The sequence below is a fragment of the Egretta garzetta genome, unplaced genomic scaffold (assembly GCF_000687185.1).
Source record: "Egretta garzetta isolate BGI_Z169 unplaced genomic scaffold, ASM68718v1 scaffold44, whole genome shotgun sequence".
NCBI lineage: Eukaryota > Metazoa > Chordata > Aves > Pelecaniformes > Ardeidae > Egretta > Egretta garzetta.
Genome location: NW_009259490.1, coordinates 453,485 through 473,747, shown reverse-complemented (window position 1 = coordinate 473,747; position 20,263 = coordinate 453,485).

Below are 20,263 nucleotides of genomic sequence, written 5' to 3'. Positions count from 1 at the left end.
CTTTTTTTTTTTTTTTTTTTTTTTTTTTTTTTATTCCCTTCAGATAAACAGGGCCAATCCCTTCTACACAGGAACTGTCCTGGGACAGTTCTCAGTTCTGCGTTTTGCCCTGGAAATGCAGGGCACAGCCTTCTGCCACTTCCCTAATGGAAGAGATCAGGGGAGAGCAGAGTAAAGGGAAAGGCAGTTGCCAACAGGAGAGATCAGAAATTGCAGGGCTAAAATCTCATTCTAGGCAGGGAACATCCAGTTCTGAGAATGCAACAAGAACGCTTATGCTGACCAAATGATTCTCCCACCTCCGTTTTTTACTTGTTGTTAGTGCATCAGAACAGAAGTGTGTGCTTGTGACCTGGGAGTGCGAGCGCAGAACTGTAGATGTCAAATGGCCAAACGTAGATTTGCTTTGTTTGAAGTGGCTTAAAATTAGAGCTACCTCAGGCTGCAGAAGCTAAAGGCTGATCTCTGTTCTGAGACCACAGGGGCAGATTAATGCCCCCAAAAGGGCACAGATGAGAGTTTGCAGAAGTTGAGGTTGGACGGATGCTGAGCAAGGTTCAGTTCCTGAGATGCTGAGCCCTGGGTGGAGCTCAGGGAATAGGACTTGCTCCCTCTTGTCCCGTCTGTTCACTGGACTGCATCACTTGGAGTTGGTCACTTCTCTCTGATGTGCTTTGTTCTTTCTAACCACCCTAAATGCTAAGGAGGCAGCGCCATCTTATATCCTGTGGTTGTGCAGCATGTAGTGCACCCTCCACGTGAGAAGGTGGAGGGGAGATCACTGGGCATTGTCTTGTTGCATATAACAGCTTTAGATCACCTAAGACAGGAGCTGGCTGGAAACCTCGCACCCAGTCCTCTCCTTCAGGTTGTTGGAGCTTGTAGATGTGTTCTCACCAGTTCCCTGGACAGTCCCAGCAGTGTGTTAACAGGGGTATGCCAGCAAGCTTTGCATCAGCTAGGCGAGAGTTGTAAGTGTATGCTGTCTCAGCAGGCAAGCAGAAGAGGATGGGGGCCTTCATTTCTAGCTGAGCAGAAGAGGGGAAATGGAGCTGAAAAGCAACTGGCACTTTAAATAGATCTCTTTCCTCTCCATCTTTTATTTATCTCATGCCTTCCTGTTTACAGCGTCATTTCCCGCAGCTCCCATTCTGCTCATATAGAGGTCAGGTCAACCCAAGGTCTGCCCCATTTCTGAGCACCAAATCAGTGCAGGTGTCTCCATCTGATGCCACCCAGGAGATGGGGCTATTGGCCACTTCCCCCTCCATTACCTGTACACTGTCATGCCACAGCAAAGCAATGGGATCTCCCAGGTTTAATGGAAGACAGAAGTTGGCTCAGCTCTTGACTTGTCCCTGTGAGCAAGTCCCCTGCCCTGCAGTGTCCTTCTACTTCTGACACACTTGTTTATCCATGGGCTGCCTGCACCCTGTTGTTTTGCCATGTGCTTCGCTGCCCACACAAGCACACTCAGCTGCGTGCTCAGCGACCCACCTATCGAGATATTCATACTGAATCACCCTTCGATACACGCTCATAGCCACGCTCACAGATGGATTCTGATCCTCATCAGCCAGACCGAAGTTCTTTTTCAATCTCCCACCCCTGTGTCCTCAAGACAGGGCATGCTCTCCCCTCCTGGGGAAAACATAGACCTTTGTAGTGTGTTTGCTCAACCACCTGGTTACTCTCAGGGCCCTGGGGAAAAGATGGTGATGCCTCCAGCCACGTGGAGAGAAAGGGTGAATGTTGACACCTCATTTCTCCAGCCTACCTATGCTCTGAGATCTGCTCTTTAAGGGTGCCAGCATGCTTAACTCAGATGCCCTATTCTGGTGGGGTGAAAGACTGTCTCATCATTTCATGGCTTGAATTCCCAGCATCCTAACATTTGTGATAACCACAATGATAAATTTCAAGTCCAAGCCCTTGCTGGAGGTTATCTGTCCCACCCACACAACTAGGCCCATGCACGGTCCTGCTGATGCTACAACGTGCCCATGCTGGATAAGATGCTCTGTGATCAGCAACATCTTCAAAACAAAACAGCCCGTTGTGTGAATGTCCCCCGTGACTGTCCTGCTCAGTGCACAGCGTGTTAGCTCCCTTCCCCCCTCCCCCTGATTCCTCTACCCACATTGGACCATTTAAGAATTAATGAAGGCCAGATGCATGTTCTGCAAATGTAGGATCACTGCATTTTGGAGTAGACGTTGGCTTGATGCCTCCTTGTCCTTTGAATCCTCAGTACGGCTAATAACAACCAGAGGCAGCCCTCCTCAGTCTGAGGTAGAGCCCACCTCAGTGGTGACGTCTCTGCAACCGCAAAGGATTTCTCAGGGACCTGGAGGGGGACCAGCTTTCGGCTGTGGAGCCCCAGGATCTGGTTTCGGCTCTCACCAGCATTGGCGGGATGAACTCGGCATGACTGAGCTGTCCAACAGGGAGGCGGCGAGCTAGGCCAGCGCTGGATTTCTAAGGGGGAAGGAAGGAATTCGGTGTATTTTGGTGCATGTAAAAATAAGGGATGGATTGTGCTAGCGGGAGCTGTCCACGTGTTGAGATAACAGAGCAGATGTGCTGCATGACTAGTGCAGCCTCGTACTACAAGGTCTCTCATGAACTGCTAACCCTCCAGGCAAGGATGGGTCAAGGCAAGATGAAGCGTTGTTTTTCAGACTTGGCTCTGACCTGCTAAAATGCCATCGCCACAGCAGCTGTGCTTCCTTGCTGCACAGGCAGAGCTTCTCTTCTTGTGAAGTGTCTCTTAGCCATCTCTGCTGGCTCATGGATCCAGGGGGTTGTTGTAGGGCTGTGCTTCATGCAAACACGTGGTGTATGCTGGGGGTCATTGAGCTTGATGTTGATGTCTCTGTGCAATTGTTTGTGCAAGGGTATTAGAAAGATGGGGACTACTACAAGTTGCAAAACTGATTTTGTTGCTCCTTGGAGTGAGAAAGCCTGTAAACCAAGTTTTTAGGGCTAAAACTCATTCTGATTTGTTTGTGGAGCAACAGAAGTTTTGCACACAACTGTTTTACCCAGTGTTGCCCCTTGGTGGGAGGCTGGAGGTTGGTGGGCATAGAGAACTTGCAGCGAGGTGTGGTGCTGTGTGACGCTACTCATCAGAGCTCTGCTATCATCATTCAGAAATGGTTGGGCCATGACCTTGTTATATGTTAATGTGAGTTTGCAGTGATTTATGGGAAGGCCTTGCATCTGCTTGTCACAGTTCACGATGGATATTTCCGTCACCCATCAGCCTCTGGCATTCTGGGACGGCACAGTTCCCTAGCAGTGGGTGGGATTTCTGCAGAAAAACCCTTCATCCCCAAACAAGCGCAAACTTCTTAGATACTCAGCACAGAACCTTCTCTCTTTTTCCCTTCTCTCCCCATCCCCTTCAAACATACCTGTGGGTAGAGGTAGTGTTATTGGAGCAGCCTATTTGACTGCTATAATATTTTCCACTCAGATCCATTGACTTCTATTTCATGTTTTTGTTGGATCAACAACTTTTAAGAGCAGTAAAAGCTGCTTCTATTTGAATAGTTGGAGACAGCGTGTCACCCTGCTATCTTTTCTTGGTTTCACCTCTAGAAGGCAGCGATGATATGTCTACATAGAGTCACCCAGCTGAATTGTACATCTCTATATGCCTCTCAGTGGGGGTCCTTTACCTTGTGAGCCTCTGTATGCTGCAAATGTGCCCTGAAGAAACACAGCAGGATCTTAGGGTCTGTTCAGAGGAAATGTATAAGGGAGGTAGGAATCACCTTTCTTCTAAGTCCTTTTCTAAGGGAGAAGGGTTTTTTTTCTGCTCTGATGGCAGAAGCAAATGAAGGTCTTTGTGCTAAATGTGGGTTGTTTTGATTTTTTTTTTTTTCTCCTTATCTATGATGGTCTGGCAAAAAAAAAAAAGTAAAAAGATCTCCAGTGCCTGCTGAGAGCCCTGACACTTCCCGTGAAACCCACTGTCTTGTTTAGAGCCCCAGAGGTGGTACTGAGCCTGCAGTTCTTCTCAGGGTCTCTTCATTTCCTAGGAGCCTGCCCTCCTGTCTCCTGTCCCTGCATCCATCATCTGCGGGCTTAGGAGAGAGCAACCTAGGGGCACACATGAGCTGACTGAGCAGCAGCAAACTAACAGAAGGGATAACTGTAGGACTCTTGATGCAGCTTTTTTCATTAAGACCATTACTTGGGTTTTTTTTTTCCTTTGTTGAACTACTGGTTTTCACAAAACTTCCAGGAGTAAAGAATTTTAAAAGCAATTGACAGATAGATAGGATTACACCTTCTGCTGTATGGTAAGAAATTGTTCCATTTGCTGGGAAAGAGAGTCCCTATAGGAAGAGAAAAACAGCCATAGGAGCTGAGGTGAGAAAAAGAAAATAAAACCAGATCCAGTGAGGTGGGAATTATCATTTCATGCTTCTGAACGTTGCCATCTCTTGTTGAATGTTATCGTGAAGCTTGTGATGTTTGTGGATTTTATTTGAGACGTTGGTCTTTATTTGAGCTCCTGGAATCAAGAGGCTGAATGAGATTCTCAGCTTTCTGTTTATTTTTATTTTTTTAAACTAGCATTTCCAGCTCTCTTGATCCTGGAAGAAAACAACTTCACTTGAAAATATGAAGCCTCGAGGGTCCAAATGAGAAAAATACTCCAAATACTTTTGGGTTGGTTAAGTCCTATTATTTTTAAGCCTATATCATTCTGTTTTAGGGCCACACACAACATTTTTGAAAGCCAAAAGCTGGCAGCACTCATGCTTTTTATCCAAAGGGTTTTACAAAGTGCGTGAATGTTAGCGGCTATCGTGAATGGGGGTGTGGGGGGGTGATATTGCAAGCGGCGTCTCGCAAGCCTGTGGACTCCTTGTGCACGGTGGCATGCAGCCTTGCAGAGTTCATGAAGAAGTCATGGTAGGCAAGGGCGTCTCAAGCACTGTTTTCCCCTCTCCTGTTTTCAGTTATCTGTCTGTAAGGAGGCAATAAGCAAATCACCCCCGAAGCCGAGGAGAGAGGTAGGAATGTAAATCCAATTTGCCACAGTTATTTGTGTGACCCACCAACAAAGCAGTGCCACGGTTGTGGGAGAAGCGGGAATGCACTTAACAAGATGATGGTGCCTCATCGTGTCCTGGGACAGGACGTGCGGACGAACGTTGCATGGGGCAGAGCAAGGGCGAGAACAGCTCCTGCAAAGAGAAAAACAGGGGCTCTGCAGCGCCAATCGCAGACACTCCTTCTCACCACGGTGGTTGCTGTTGTTGTTTCTGCTTTTAAAACAATATGCAAGGAACCATCCAATATCCTAGGGCTTTTGTTTATCTAGATTTTTACGAGGCAAAAAAAAAAAAAAGTTAGAGGAGAAAAAGAAATGAGAGGGGAAACACAAGCATTCCTTCCAACCAGAAAGTCATGAGTTTGATTCAGTCTAATTGCACAAGTGATATTTTTATAACCTCTGTGAAGTCTCCTTGCTTTCTTGGTGTGTCTCCATTGTTTATGTGAGAGTGGCCAGGTAGCCAAGGCAAAGTAACGTTGCGAGAAAAATTCCCTTGGCCTTGGAATATGCTGCACTCTCTTTTTGGTGTCATAAACAAGCCTGTTTTCCTGGTTTCAGACCTCTCTTAGGTTCTTTTGTTGCCTCTTCCTCTAAACCAGGGTTACTCATATTCTGCCCAGCCCTGGGCCATGTTGGCAGCTTCATAGCATCCCTTAAATATGCACAAAATAGTACATAATGGGGCCAGATCTCCAGTAAATAAAATCACCGTGGCTCTCCCTGGTCCCCTTCTTTTTGCAGCGACAAAACATAGCCCATGTGGGCCCTGCCGCTGGATGGTTAGGGGCAGCCCCTTGCCCAGCCATGGTTTTCCCTGGCGTGTGCACATGGACTCCTTGCGTGGGTAGGGCCAGGCTGTTTTGGGAGGCTGCTCTATGGTGGCATATCTTTCTGAGCAGCATGGATGCAGTCAAAAGGTAGAAGTCCAGCTTCTGCTCTGTCCATCCTGAGTATGCATTGCTTGCTCAGTTGAGCAAGCCTCAGAGATTGCTCCTGTACTAGCAAATAGGCCAGCTGCCAGCTGCATGCCATTGCCTCTTCAAGAGATCTGCTTTCGCTTCTTTAAAGATTGAGGTTTCCTAAGACAGTTGTGCTCGGAGTCAGTATTTGGAGACCCAGAACTAGTCAGGGCTGAGCAATGGCACAGCATGGGCCTAGAGAAGGCACAGTGTGGAGTAAGGCAGTGAAGAAGCAGCAGCTGGGGCTCATGGGTAGACCTGATGGAATTAGGTGGACAGAACTGTTGAGTTGTCATGTATTCTGAGCAGAGGAAACAAGCTTGGTGTGCTCTGACTGGTCTTGATTGCTGGTGGTTCTCGTGGTGTTTGCTGATAGCAAGAATGGTGCTGGCAATGTCTGTGAGTTGGTTCTAGCTCTTTGGAATTGGTTTTTACCTTCTTGGGGTACAGGTGACTTTGTGGTGTGTGGGTTCAGCTGGCTGGAGCTGCATTATTCACCACAGGGCAATGTTACTCTGTGGATGTTCTGGGGTGTTCTGGGGACCTGGTATGGGGGGTGATAGGAGCTGGAAGATGTTTATCCCTGCAGATGGCCAGTATTCATCCCACAGGCTGGCTGCTGCTAGCATGACAGTGGAGATGTTTATTGGTGATTGGAGTTCAGACAAGGCAGGCAAAATCTTATCCTTTGTAGAGAAGGTCCCTGTGATCATTTTGAGGTCTTATTTGAGATGGCCACTATCCTGGTTCACATGGTAGCAAGATGAGTCTTTTCTACAGGGACTGCCATCAGGAGATGGGGGATGAGAACATCTACTTCAGGATTTCTGGGTTGTCGTGTGTCTATGTCCCCTCTGCCCATCTGCTCAGGAATGTGGAATTTTTTGTGGCAGGACGTGTCCACAGTGTGCCTCTTCTGTGAAGAGTAGTGTTGCTCTCTAGGAAGGGGATGCCCAGTTCACTGGTCAGTTATATGGTATCAGAAAGGAAGATCCCTCTTTAGCTTCAGCTGGCAGTCAGAGTGCTCTGCACTCTCATGCAACCGGTACATCCTGCTTGGTCTTATGTGAGCATATGCACTTCTCAGTCTGGTTGCACACTGGCCTCCCTGCAGTTATCACAGGTGGTGGCTGGGCTTCATGTATCTCTCCTTGTGCTCCTATTTATCTGGGGTACTAACCCTTTTGGGCTCATTTTATGTTATATTGGCTCAGCCAAAATCCTGAAGCAGTAATTCCCACAGGTTTGTCAGGCCAGGTCTTGAGGCTCACACCTGTTGCTTGAATGCTCTCCTAAACTTGTGCCGTTAGCGCCTTGGATCCACTGCCTCTCTAGGGTGATGGAGTGCAGCCTGGGTTCTTGGTGCTAGGACCCACTTGCAGCATGATTATGACCCCTCTCTGCTTCTCCATCTACCTTTGCAGGCTGCAAGGCTTTTGAGGAAGGAAGGCTTCAAAAACTGGCCTTGATTTTGGTTGTTCAGTTACTAATAATATGCCAGTACTAATTGCAGATGCTTGTTGCCTCATGCTTGTCACTCTTGAGGTATTGCCTGTTGCCATGTTAAAAAAGACCTTGCTCAAAGATCCATCACTCCTTGTTTAGTCCCTTCCTCAAGTCTTTGAGCACCATGGTCACTTTAGTGCTGTGCTGCTTGGACCTCCATGTTGCTGTAACCATCATGCTGCTGAGAGATTTGGAGAATCTGAAGGTGAAATGGACAGTTCTTGGGCATGATTCTGCACGGTTGCTTTGACAGCACTGCTTGGTTGCATCGATAGCACTACAGTGCACCAACTCCAGAGCAAGCACCTCTGCCCCTTCCATCCCTCGTGAGAAATGAAGTTGAGGTCTCAGCTGGTGAGCGATTAGCACTGGTCTCTTGCAAGGAGACTGTCAGCTCCAGTTTAACACTTGTGAGCTCTTCCCGCGTTTACTGATGTCGCTCTGTTTTTTTTATGATGGGCTGTCATCCATACATTGCATGTTTGGAACAAGCGGTACTCACTCTCCTCTTGGGTGGTGGTTTGGATGATGTGGAAATAAGTGTATGTTCTCCAAGTAATTTTGTCAGGGGACTGCCTGAGGAATGACCTGAAGCTTTTAGCAGAGGCATGGGAAGCAGTGAAGGGGGGGCTCAGGAAAGAGAGGAAGACAAAGAAGAGAGGAGAAAACGGATTGGTAGAGCTTCAAAGATGGCACTTGGGTTTCTGGGCTTGGACATGAGATGAGGGCATGTGTGAAGGAAGGCAAAGACTCACTCAAAAACATGGGAGAAGGAGGCTGTTCACCTGGGAGAGGGAGTGCTCACCTTGAGGAGTCCATAAATAGGAAGACTCGAGACAGGCTGTGGTGGGAAGAGATGGAAAGATGGTATGAGTCAGGGGCGAGTAGAGCCAAATTCAGCACTGCTTTTAAGCAGAGGAAACTCCACGGACATCTTATAGCTTCAGGCAAGTACCAGCAAAAACATCTGGGCTGGACCTTGAGCAGTATAAATCTGCTTGGGAGCCATTGACTTCAGCAGTGCCACACCGATTTATGCACGTGAAAGGTTTGGCCCTCCGCTTGCTTTCCTGCCTTCAGTCCTGCCTGCTTTTGGGGTCCCGGGGAGCTCTCCGGCTGAATTTCTGGGGGTCGATGCTGAGGGTTTCCTGGTAAATGAGAAAAACACTGTCCTTCCATCCTGCTTCATCTGCCTGGGATTTCCGACCGAAAGGCACTGACTAATTCCATCTGGCAGGCTGACCACGCTTCAAAGACTGCAAATCCTGAGACTTTTAACTTACAAACAAAACCATGCATTAAAAAAAAAAAAAAAAAAAAAAAAAGGGAAAAAAAAAAAAAAGACAGCTCTCCCCAGGGACAGTCTCTGCGAAATCCAAAACAAGGTCTCAGTGCCTGCCCTAGTGCTCCGGCTGACGCCAGTGTTTTTTCTGTCCCTTTTAAAACTGAGCTGGAGTGTTCCCGACTCCTCCGTTCAACACCTCCATCTCCCTTATTCCCCTCGGTGAGTGGGGCGGGAGGGAGGAGGCTGGAAGGGAAAGGCCAGAGCAGAGGAGGAAAAGAAATGCCTGGTATTGATCCACCAAGGCTGGCTAGACTGCAAGAAATTCCGGTTCGTGAAAAATGTTGCGGTTTAGAGCATTTGTTTTCGTTCCACGGTGGGATGAAACCAAGACTTTCTGGAAGGAGGGGGGGGAGGGGAGGGGGAGAAGAAGAAGAAAAATGACCCTTTTTTTTTTTTTTTTTTTGGGGTGGTTGTTGTTGAGGAGGGACAGCTTCCCTGCAGTACGGATGCCCACACCACAGGGCTGGGGGAGGCAGTCCTCTCCCGACTGCCTCTCATGGTCAGCCTCTGCTCCTCTAGTAGGGTAGGGCAGGGACTGGGATGAAGCCCCCATGAGAATGAGGGGAGACCTCCTTCTGCCTCCAGCTCATCATATGCTCTTGATGGAACAGAACCAAGGGGTGATCTTCAGGACAGTGAGCTGCCCCTGGAACAGTCATGATGGAGCGTGGCAGCAAAACTCAGTGAGTGCCCACCCGTTGTGACAGTCCTGCTCTTGCTGAGTTTTTGTCCACTCAACTGGGCAAGTTTCCCCAGTTGAGGGTGTGAGGAGCCAGCTGCACAGCTTCTGGGAGGTAAAGAGGGTGCCCTCGCTTCAGCAGTGTGAAGTAGGGAGGCTCTGACTCAGTTGATACAAAGGGGAGTTTGGAGTGATTACCAAAAAGAAAAAGAGACTTAAAGACACTTCTCTTCCCTTTTAAAATGAGTGTGTTGGCTTTTGCCACAGCCCCCTGGTCATGGGTAATGGCAGTTCCTTGCAGGGAAGTGTAGGAGGAGGTGAAAACTGCAGCAGAGCTGGGACTGGAAGGCTTGTAGATGTCAAGCAGTAGAACATGGACATAACATGCAGCTCTTGTCCCTTCCAAGCAACCCCTACAGCATGGTGAAGGGAGATCTGGGTTTACCTTTAGGTGAGCAAACAGTGCTTTGAGCAAGGTAGTGGTGATCTAGCCCTTTTGCATCTCTCCCAAAGTCGGAGAGCAAATTGGCCAGCAAAGCTGAGAAGGGGATGGGGCAGTGCTGCCCTGGAGGGTGCCATGAAGGCTGTGATCTGGAGGCATCCTCTTGCTGTGCCCGCACAGTGTCGGTCGTCTCCCAAATCCCACCATGTGCACTTGCATCTGCCTCCCAGGCACAGCCTACGAGACCTTGCCCCACTGTCCGAAGAATTGCTGTGGCATCCTAGTGCCTGATTTCCACCATATCCCCACACCCCCAAAAAACCATCCCAAGCTGTGTCACCAATTGACAAGATGGGGATGGCAAGTAATCCTTGTGCTTGCAGCTGGCTGCCCTTGGGACCTGCCTTGTCTGTTTTCCAGGAGGCAAAAACCCTTTTCTGGACATCAGCAAGCAAACTATACCAAGCCACAGGCATGAGGTCTTGGAGTTCACAGCCCCAGGAGTACAATGGGACCTTCATCAGCTCCTTCCAAGGCAGGAGGGCTTGCAATAAAACCTGAAGTGTCTGGTATTTTGATTGTCAAAGGCCACATCTTCCAAGGTGAACGCTTCGGAGTGGTCACAGAGGGTAGAGCTGAGGTTGCTAGGTGAAGGCTGCTAGCAGAACAGGTTTATTCCTTCAAAAGGGATTTCTTGGCAATGCCTATATCCAAAGCTTTTTCACAAGTGAGCCTGTCTTGTTGGTGGGTCCCCATTTTCCTGGCACCTACTGCTTTCACCCAACGTAGTTCTCGGGACCTTCAGCCACACACTTGTTGCCCTTGCTCTGTTACTGTGAAGCAAAAGGGTCTCAAACTTGCTCTGAGCCAGCATCTAAGGATTTCCCAGCCTCTTCAGCTTCCGCTGTAATGGTGTTGGCTGTCCCTTCTTATAGATAAGGGCTTCCTACTGAATGAGACCAATTATAGTTGACACTGTTGGGATAAGAAGGCTGGGAACCGAGTCCTGGCTGCCAGAGCAGCTCATAGGCAGCTGCTCTTCAAGAGCAGGGCTGTCTTGGCTTGGCGAGGCATGCATAAAGCTTTCTGGTGCTGTCTGATAGCATCCAGAAGTGCCCAGCACATTGCGGGCTTCCCAGATATAGAGCTTATATTCTCCCATTTCCTACGGGTAGCAAGAGATGGATACCCAGTGAAGACATGGATGGGACTCACCACCATGGCTGGCTGTTTTACTGGGCTATGCCTGGTGCCATCTCCATGTGCAGAACAGCACCAAAGCGGGCTCTTTGTCTCTTTCTCTTAGAATCATAGAATCGTTTAGGTTGGAAAAGACCTTTAAGATCATCAAGTCCAACCGTTAACCTAACCCTGCCATCCCACCACTAAACCATGTCCCTAAGCACCTCATCTACCAGTCTTTTAAATACCTCCAGGGATGGGGACTCGACCACCTCCCTGGGCAGCCCGTTCCAGAGCCTGACAACCCTTTCTGTGAAGAAATTTTTCCTAATGTTTGCATTGATTCTAGTAGTAGGTTTCCCATGGCTTCACCTGGCTAGTGCCTGCGTTGCCAATGGGCCAAAGTGCTGCAAAGTAATGCCAAGTATCTGGTAACCCCATCACCACTGAAGCAGCTGAGGTTGAGGCTGAAACTCCTCTCCCAGTGAAGCTGAAGGCAAAGGTGAGCCCACAACACTGTGTTTCATTACTTACTGTACTGACTCAGCTCAGAAGGGAGTAGGGGAATGTTGTTTCCTTGGTCTTACTATCTTTTACTTTCATACAAGAAACAAAGCTCTCTCTTTTCCCCATGCCGAAGTACGCAGATGTGCTGTGCACCTCTGCAGGTTACATTGGAAGGAGTCGCTGTGATCTGTTTTAAACACTCGACAGCCCCCTCGATTGTTGGAAAGCCTGCCCAGTAACGCGGCCGAGTCTGGAGTCTGCAGAATGTTACTGTGAGTGATATGTATCTGTATATGCTATCGCGCTGGAAGAACTGTTGAATCCTGTGAAGCTCTTGGCTTTGGAAAGTCGCTTTTCAGGCACATTTTTCCTTCTAACTGAATTCCAAGTTTGTCAGTAACTCTCCCTCCCCCTTCCCTCTCCCCCTCCCGCTGCAAAGGGACGATCATTTAAAGGAAGATACAACCGTCTTCGTGCCATGTTCTCCTCTCTGAAGAGAGATGGAGGTGACCTACTGTGCATTGAAGAACAACTGCAAATCAAGGCAAGGGAGCGTTGCCTCCTTGTATCCTACCTGAGGTGTAGATGGGACTAGTACCTCTTGGGAAGTTGACCAACACTATCTTAAGACCCTGTATTCAGTTGCTTATGACTTTGCCAATCTCTAACTGTTCTTGCTGGCGTTTTTGGTGCCACACACGTGACTTAGGCTGGATTTTTCTTGGGATGGTGTAATCTGAAATGTTTCAGCCATTTCCAAGAATGAAATGAGGAGAAAATACAATTTTCTTCTTCCATGTTTGAAAAAAGACAAAAAGCAAGATTTTTGTGTGTGTGTGTGTCATTTCACTGAGGCACTTTCCTGATTTCCTCTTCCTGAATGAGAGGCTGAGATGTCACTGAGGAACCACAGGGAACTGGAGCTCACCTCATTTTGAATGCTGGCCATTTGGTAGGCATTCATTCCAGGGAATTTGTTTGTGCTGAGCTTCCTCCATCCTCTCTGGAGAAAGATGGGGGTGTTCAATCAGCCCATCTGAATGTAGGTACCTAATAGAAGTGAAGTGAATTGCACCCTGGAGGTTAATGACAGAGATAGTGTAGAAAAATTGTTTGAAGTAGATTCCTCATTTTTAGACAGATGAGTTCAACCCTCTGAGGTGGAGGAAGAGCCTGCTGTTGTTCCTGTGAAAAGCTGATTGTTTTCAGCTGTGTTATATGTTTTGGAGAAAAAGAATGACAAAAAGTTATCTCAGTTTGCTCGTGGTGGTGAGAGTCTGGTAAATGCTTTGATGAGTCCACTCGAATAGTGCATCATTGTGGCACTTATCCCAAAAGCAAGAGGATGTATTTCATCCATGAACCTTCCTAACAACTCTCACAGAACCAGGATGCTAGGGAGGAGGTGGAAAAGCTGTGTGTCTCTCCTGCGATTTTGGTGGCTTCAGTTCTGCTGGTGGCTAGGAGGCAAGGAGGAGGCGTATGCAACCGGACTTCACACGCAGGGGTAATCCTGGGAGCTGAACGTGGTGGAGAAGGCAGCAACGTGGCATGGGAAGACAAAGTGGGAAGTGAGGACTGGTAGGAGGTCTGGGACTTGAAATGCTACTGAAAGCCAGCAGGGAAGAGGAGGCTGATACCAGGAAAGGAACTGGAAGGATAGGAAGACAAAGTGAGACTGAGAGATGAGGTGAGCACATGTGAGAAGGGAAAGCGACTGAGGCTGTCGGTGGGGCAAGGAATGTCAGGGTGGTAAGCAGAGGTTCAAAATTCAACAAAGACCAAGTCCAAGATGACAAGAAACTTGGTTGTAGAGGCAGCAGCACAGAAAGAGGCAGAACAAGGGCAGGCTGTGGGAGACAAGCAGAAAAATTCAGGCTTGGATGGGGACCAGGGAAGAATGATCTGGGATGTCCTGTGGAAAAAACTGGCTGTGTCACAACGACCATGTTCAGGGGAACCAGTTACTGCTGCGTGAATAACCTGGATTTTGGCACTTACAGGGCTTCTAGCTCCTGGCATATTACATCCTTTGTGGGTATAATACCGTATAGACTGAATGTATTTTTTCATCTGGATTTTTCTCTCTGCTCTATTTCTTGTGCTAACCTTTCCTCGGTGTTTTTCTCTACTGCTTTTTCCAGCCTTTCATGTGCAAACTTTGGGCCCAAGGAGGTTTATGTTGAACTCTCAAACATATGCTGCTCAAGTGGTTTGAAATACTGAGTGAAGTGTGTTCATCTTTCACTAGCTGGAGTAAAGATACATAAGAAAATGGTTTCCAGGAAAAATACCCTTGCAAGTCTGAGGAGGAGCCTAGCATCTGTTTACTAGTCATTCCCTTCCAGCTGTATTGGGTATCCGCATTATGCCTGGATCGTTGTCTAAATGATAGTCCAGCTAACAGTTAAAATCAAGGGATCAGCAGAAGATCTGGCCCTGATCTTCCAGCTCAAGGACACCAAGAGCAGTCTGTTATGAGGTCCGAGGTACAGCTTGACTTTAAACACCTGCTTAAGTGCTTTTGTACTTTCAGTGCCGGGAAAAAGTTGCCGGGATTCCTGGGTGGCAATCTGTAATTCATGCCCTCGCAAGGGGTCAGCAGAAATGGGCATCGTGCTTCTCCTGGCCTTAGAATCTACAACTCAATCTTGGTCTCTATCTGGCAGTGCGTTTCAAACCCCGGCTGATATTGCGTGTGCTTCTTGGACAATCTTGCCTTTTTACGCACTTGCTGTTCCATGACCCTCTGGCAGAATCGCCTGCCCCCATTATTCATACTGACACGGTTCGCAATGCACAGAGCCAACCTGTGGCATCCAGCCTGCAAATTTCCCTAAGGCTGCAAAAGAAAAAAAAAAAAAAAAGAAATATAGGCAAGCATAGGCACATGTGCGCAAACATGCTTTTCGTGGGTTTTCACATACTGTATGTGCATGCATATATTTATGCATGCTTATATTTATGCATGCTTGTCTGCACAAACATATGCATTTTTTGAATACTTGTTTTGTGTCCTACTGGACGAAAACCCGAGAGTGGAAAATGTGTCGATAAACATAATGGAGCTTTTCAGAGCATTTTATTTGAAGTTGCAGCTTGCAGCTGCTTTCCAGTGTTAGGAAAGGATAGGGAGAAAAAAAGGGAAGAAGGAAAGGAAGGGAAAGCAGAAAGCAAGAGGCAAGGGGGAAGGGAAGGGAAAGGGAAAAGGAAGGAGGAAAGGAACAGAATGGAGAGAAAAGAACAGGAGAGGGAGGAAGAGGGGAGAGAAAAAAGGGAGGGGAAAAGAGGGGAAAAGAAAAGGAAAAGTGCAAACAGCAATGCTGCCAGAGTTTGTATACCTTAAAATCTGAGAGGTCCAAAAGTTCTTGACCTACATTCTCTTTTTCAGAAGCATAGTACAATAACACACCGTGGTTTGTTTAGAACATGGCAACTTGACTTGAATCTTATGTTTTGGAGAAAAGTTTCGCAATGGTGCTGAGGAGAGAAAGCAAAAAGATTTAGCTGTTCCCCTTTACTATCTCCCTCCCTCTGCCTTTTGGAATCAAACCCACTCACTTCTGTAACATTGCTGTTTTGATGGAGCTAGGCTTGAATTAAAAATTAGAGAGAAAAAAAGAAAAAGGAAGAAATCCTCAAATCCGCTGAGACAGGATGCTAGTATTTCTAATAAAGTGGGTTTATAGACTGAATGGTTTGACATCTCATATACGGACTGGCGGAAGTCCACGTTGTGGAGTGGTCTGCAAGGGGACAGCCATCACGTGGTGTCCTGACTCATTCAGATGGATTTTGATTTCTGTTTGATTTTTTTTCATTTCTTTCATTTAATTTTGAAGGGGCAGAGTCAAGTGCTCTGGTGCAGGGTCTGGTGCACTAATGGAGTAAACAGTATTGTGGACATGCTGGCAGTCTCTCAGTTTGACTTGGCTTCGCTGGTCTCCAAAGAGTTATATTATTGGTTATTTATGAGTATGCGGATGACCTTTGGGCAGTGGGGAAAATGTTTATGAATCTAAAAGGCTTCGCAAACTTCAGCACAAAAGCTTGTTTTGTCCAAAAAAATGTGAACTGTAAGTGACTTCTTCATCATTCAGCCTTGCTTGTTCTCTTATTTTAAAAGCCTTTGGTCATCCAGTCAAGCTGTAGAATCAAGCCGTGTAGCGCAGATGAGCGGTCACATGCCCTGAATAGCCAAAAGTGAAAATCCAAGTGGAAAGCATGTGAGTAACTCCAAGAGAGCAGCTGGTTTTGGTCAATGGGCTGGTGAAGGCTGAGTTATTCAAAGAAGTCAAAGGGAGTTAGGTAGTGCTGACCTGTTAAGTTTGTGGACTTCCTCACCCCTAGGGGTATACTTTTGAAAGCTGTAGATTCACTTGGGAAAAACTAGGATCAGTTTGTGAACAATTTGTAAGTGGAAGAAAAAAACAAGCCGGAAGCTGAATTTCCAATAAGTCTTACTGATAAGGAATAACTTCTTCAGTTCTGTTTTCTGAAACCAACTTTGGGCTCTCTGCTCCTTTGCATGTCATTTCAGGAAATTGAAAATACATGGGGGAAAAACCCCCTCATTCTCTTCTTTTTGAAAGTCATCAAAGTTACTCTTTTCTATCCTTAATTTTTTCAGTGCTTTTTACTTTTCTGTTGCTAACACCCCAGCATGATTTGAGTGCTGTTTCGGGGTCCGTATTTGCAGCTAGAAAAAGGACTTGCCAGAAGCAATTGGTGCATCCTATTTGCAAAAAGGCTGATCCCTTTTTACATGCTGTCTTAACATTAAGTTGTGCTCTTTTTGCCCATTGTAGGGGAAGCCTAAAGTGTGCCACACTGGGGATTTGTAATGTTTAGTGTGTTGCTCCCCTGATGAAAGCCAAGAAATGCTGTGCTATTTAGCTTCCTTGCACCTGGCTTCAGCTCTCAGAATAAATCAGAGCAGCCTAGAGCTTATTATAAATTACTCCTGGTTGCCAGTGACTCCTGGGGAGTCAGGCAAGGATCAAAGGGGAACACAAACAGACCAGCCACAGCTTCTTTCCTTTTCTGTGGCTGATGCTAAGTTTAGGTATCACTGCAGTGGCTCTGTGCCCTGATAGCTTCTTTTTTGGGGGAGGATCCTGCACCTATAGAATAAGACAGCATCACCTGCCTGCTTCAGGCTGTCCGGTTCTTGTTACAACACTCTGCCTTGAAATGTCTGAAGATGGACTGCAAAGTTCAAGCAGCGCTTAATCCTGTTTAAGGCGCTCTGGTGTTCTGTTTGTGGCCTAGAGAGTTTAGCAGCATTTCCCAGGGAAGAACAGATTTTGTGCTCGTTGCACCAGTGTAAGGCTGGACAATTTGTGGAGCTGTCTGGTAGGACAGTACCAGGAGTGAGAGCGGAGTCCAGCCTGATTTCTCCTGTTATCAGTGGAGCAATTGCAATGTTGGGAGGAAATTAGGCACACCCAAGTACTGAGAGGATGGATAGGGGGTACATAATCTTATTATGCGTGATGTGGCTTGAAATAGCGGAAGGAGACATACAGTTTTGGGTGAACATGTTGACTTTGTTATTCTGATATACGTATGTGAGTGTTCCTTGTCAAAACCTTGTCCCAAATGCTTGTCCCTTCTAGATAGCTGTGGCCATATGATTAGAGCAACCTGTGCCCTGCTGTCAGAAAGATGCAAAATAATTTATTGGGAAGGAAGCTAGAAAGCAGGGTTGTCAATTCTGGGGCAATCTTCCTGTATTTGGTGTTTTTTCTTCTCCGGAGACTAAGCTTCAAGGGTCGTGGGATTTAGATGAGACCCGTAAGTTTGTGCTCAGAAAAAAAAAAACAACCAAACCCAAACCTGGCCTTTATACATGCAAAGTGTGATGGCATGAATCTGAAAACCTCAGAAAAACAGATGGCAAAGAAAGGAAGGTCTGTCTTTTGGAGTTTTAAATAATAAAGGGCTTGTGATTATTTAAAGCTGGTCTCTCGATGTTTTGAATGCATCTCCTGATATTTGGATGTGTGGAGCTGGCGACGCTGACCAGGCACCTATAAAATGCTTAGATCTAAAACGCCTAGATGCCTAGAACACCCCTTGTTATAGGCAATATAATAAAACCCAGGGTATAACCCTTACCTATGTTTCATAGCTAGATTAAAAATCCTCTCAGAAGAGACCCCTTCCTGTAATGTTCTGTCATGCTTTCCACCAGAGAATCTCGCCATGGAGCTATGCGAGCGTTGGTGTGGCTTGTTTTCCCTCTCCTTTAATGAACCGTCCACCGACTTCAAGCTCTAAGAACCAGAGCAAGGGAAATCAAACTGGGAGATGAAAGAGAGGGAAGACCCTGCATTTCCTCCTGCTTGCAGAAAAGGGGGAGGGGGGAAAGGCCCTTTGCAGCATGCCGCGGGGCTTGTCCCACAGGAGAAGAGGCAGCTTGCCAGACGGAGGGCTTTGATCAGTTCCTGACTGCTGAGATATGCTTGCTGGTGCAGAGGGGGAAGGAGAGGGGGAAGAGAAGCCAGAAAGGATGGAAGAGAGCTGTGCTGGTTTTCTCAGGCTGCCCAGGATCCCCACAGCCTCTGCGGTTGGGCTGCCCCAACCTTTCTCCCTTAGCTTCCAGCTGGCCGTGGCTGGGCTGTGCCTACCGTGGGGCTGAGGTCCAGGGCAGGAGGGTGGGTCAGAGCAAACTGCCTGATGTGTCTTTATTTTATGCTGGTTTTGGTAGCACTGCTGTTACCTTACATGCAAGCCACTGCCCCTTCTAGGCACTGTCCCCACCTCCATGTGATGGGCAGGTACTTCTCTGCTGGAGGCACTCAAGGGACGGGGAGCTGCAGGCTGCCCTGAGCAAGAGGACATGGCTCCTGTCAGTCTGTTCCTGTGCTGTTTGGCTTTCGCTCCTGGAGCATCTCTCCCGTGTTGCTGAAGTGGCTCTAGCCCCATTAGCCACTGGAGAGAACAAACCGCTCTGGGCTGGCAGCGGCACTTGGGAGGATGCATGGCTTGTAGCCCTCGCCTTTCCCTCTGCCTGGCTGGGGCAGGAGCACCCACTGTCCTGCCAGGTTTCCCTCTTGCTTGCTGCCACCTGCATGGGTGTTCCTCACAAGGGAGGTCTCATACCGCTCGGCTGGCTTGCTCTGTGTTCGTGTGCCGCAGTGCTACAAATAATTTAGAGGCTGTTCTCTGCCTTGTCAGTTCGCTGCCGTACATTACAGTGGCACCAGGGCTGGATTCAGCCGGATTCATTCCTCTCTTCTCCTCCCCGGAAGATGCTGCTGAATGGTTTTTGGAAGTTATACCCTGCGCTGTAGACTTGCAGCATGGTGGAAATGGCTATTGTCAAGGCTTTTACTCTATCTCTCTGACTCTGTCAAACTTTTCTGGTGGCAGTTACTCAGGAGAGCCCTGGTGGAAACCATCCCTCACTTTCCTTTCAGCCCCTCTGTAATTCTTATTATATAATAAATGTGTTAAATAGCTGGTGTCTGAGAAGCATGACATTTGAAGTGCTTAACTTAACTAAGCCTGCTTCGAATGATGGCCATGTCTTGCTGCATCATTTGGGGTGCTGTTCTAATACCGTTTTAATGTTCTGCCAGGTGTCGCACGGATGCCAGTGAGGTTACCTCCGCTTGGTGCTGACCTGTGTGGCCGCTCAGGCAAAGACCATTCAGATGTTAGAGCCTGAAATTAAAACCACTGGCATCCATGGAGAGCTTTCACAGACCAGGAGGTATCAGGACTTGAGATTTGCAAAGGCAGGTAGCTCTGCAAGCCTGCCCTTCCAGATCACCTTGCGCACAGCACTAAAACCTGGGAGGAGAGAGGTTTCTTCCACAGCAGCTTGAAATTTGTCCACAGCAGCTGAGAAGGTGATCCGTCTTGTTTACAGGCAAGCAAGGGATTTGTGGATGCATGTGTCTGACTGACTGCTGGTGAATGCATTTATTTGAGTGCTTGGCAGGTCCATCTTTGTGCAACATGCTTTTCAGGCATAATTCTGCTTTTTATTAGAGCAAACTGGCAGTGAAGGAAATGGGGATGGTGTGTTATGCGTTACTGGGGCAAGGGAAGGGAACTGGTGGTAATTCCTTCTTTAATCAAAACCAGCTTCAGAACAGACAGAAAAGACCTTGATAAACCTTTCTTTCCTGCAGAGGACTCTGTACAGCCCTCCTCTTGGAACCAACCCCAGGTTTTGTCGCAGTTCTGGAGGCTGTTTTCCTCACCATACGCCAGGTAGCCAGCTTCGTTCTCCGCCATGGGGAGCAATGTTGAGGAAAATTTTATCTAGCCCAGCCTTTGCTACTTGAACCTCAGAGCTCCGGGTTTGTTGTTTTGGTATTTCTCAGGGAAGTTTTCTGCTTGTGAAGTTTCAGAGGATTGCACGTCGGGTATCTTCAGGCAAATGCTTTGCGAGCTTTCTGCGTGGACTCCCATCACTCCCCTCAGTGCTTAGATCCTTATGGCCAGAAGCAACCATGAAAGTAATTTAGTCTGGCATAGTGCAGCGCTGGTGACAGAGCGAGGCACACTCGCGTTGGGGTGAATCAGTTTCTCCTCTGTTCCTACATTTGTCCTG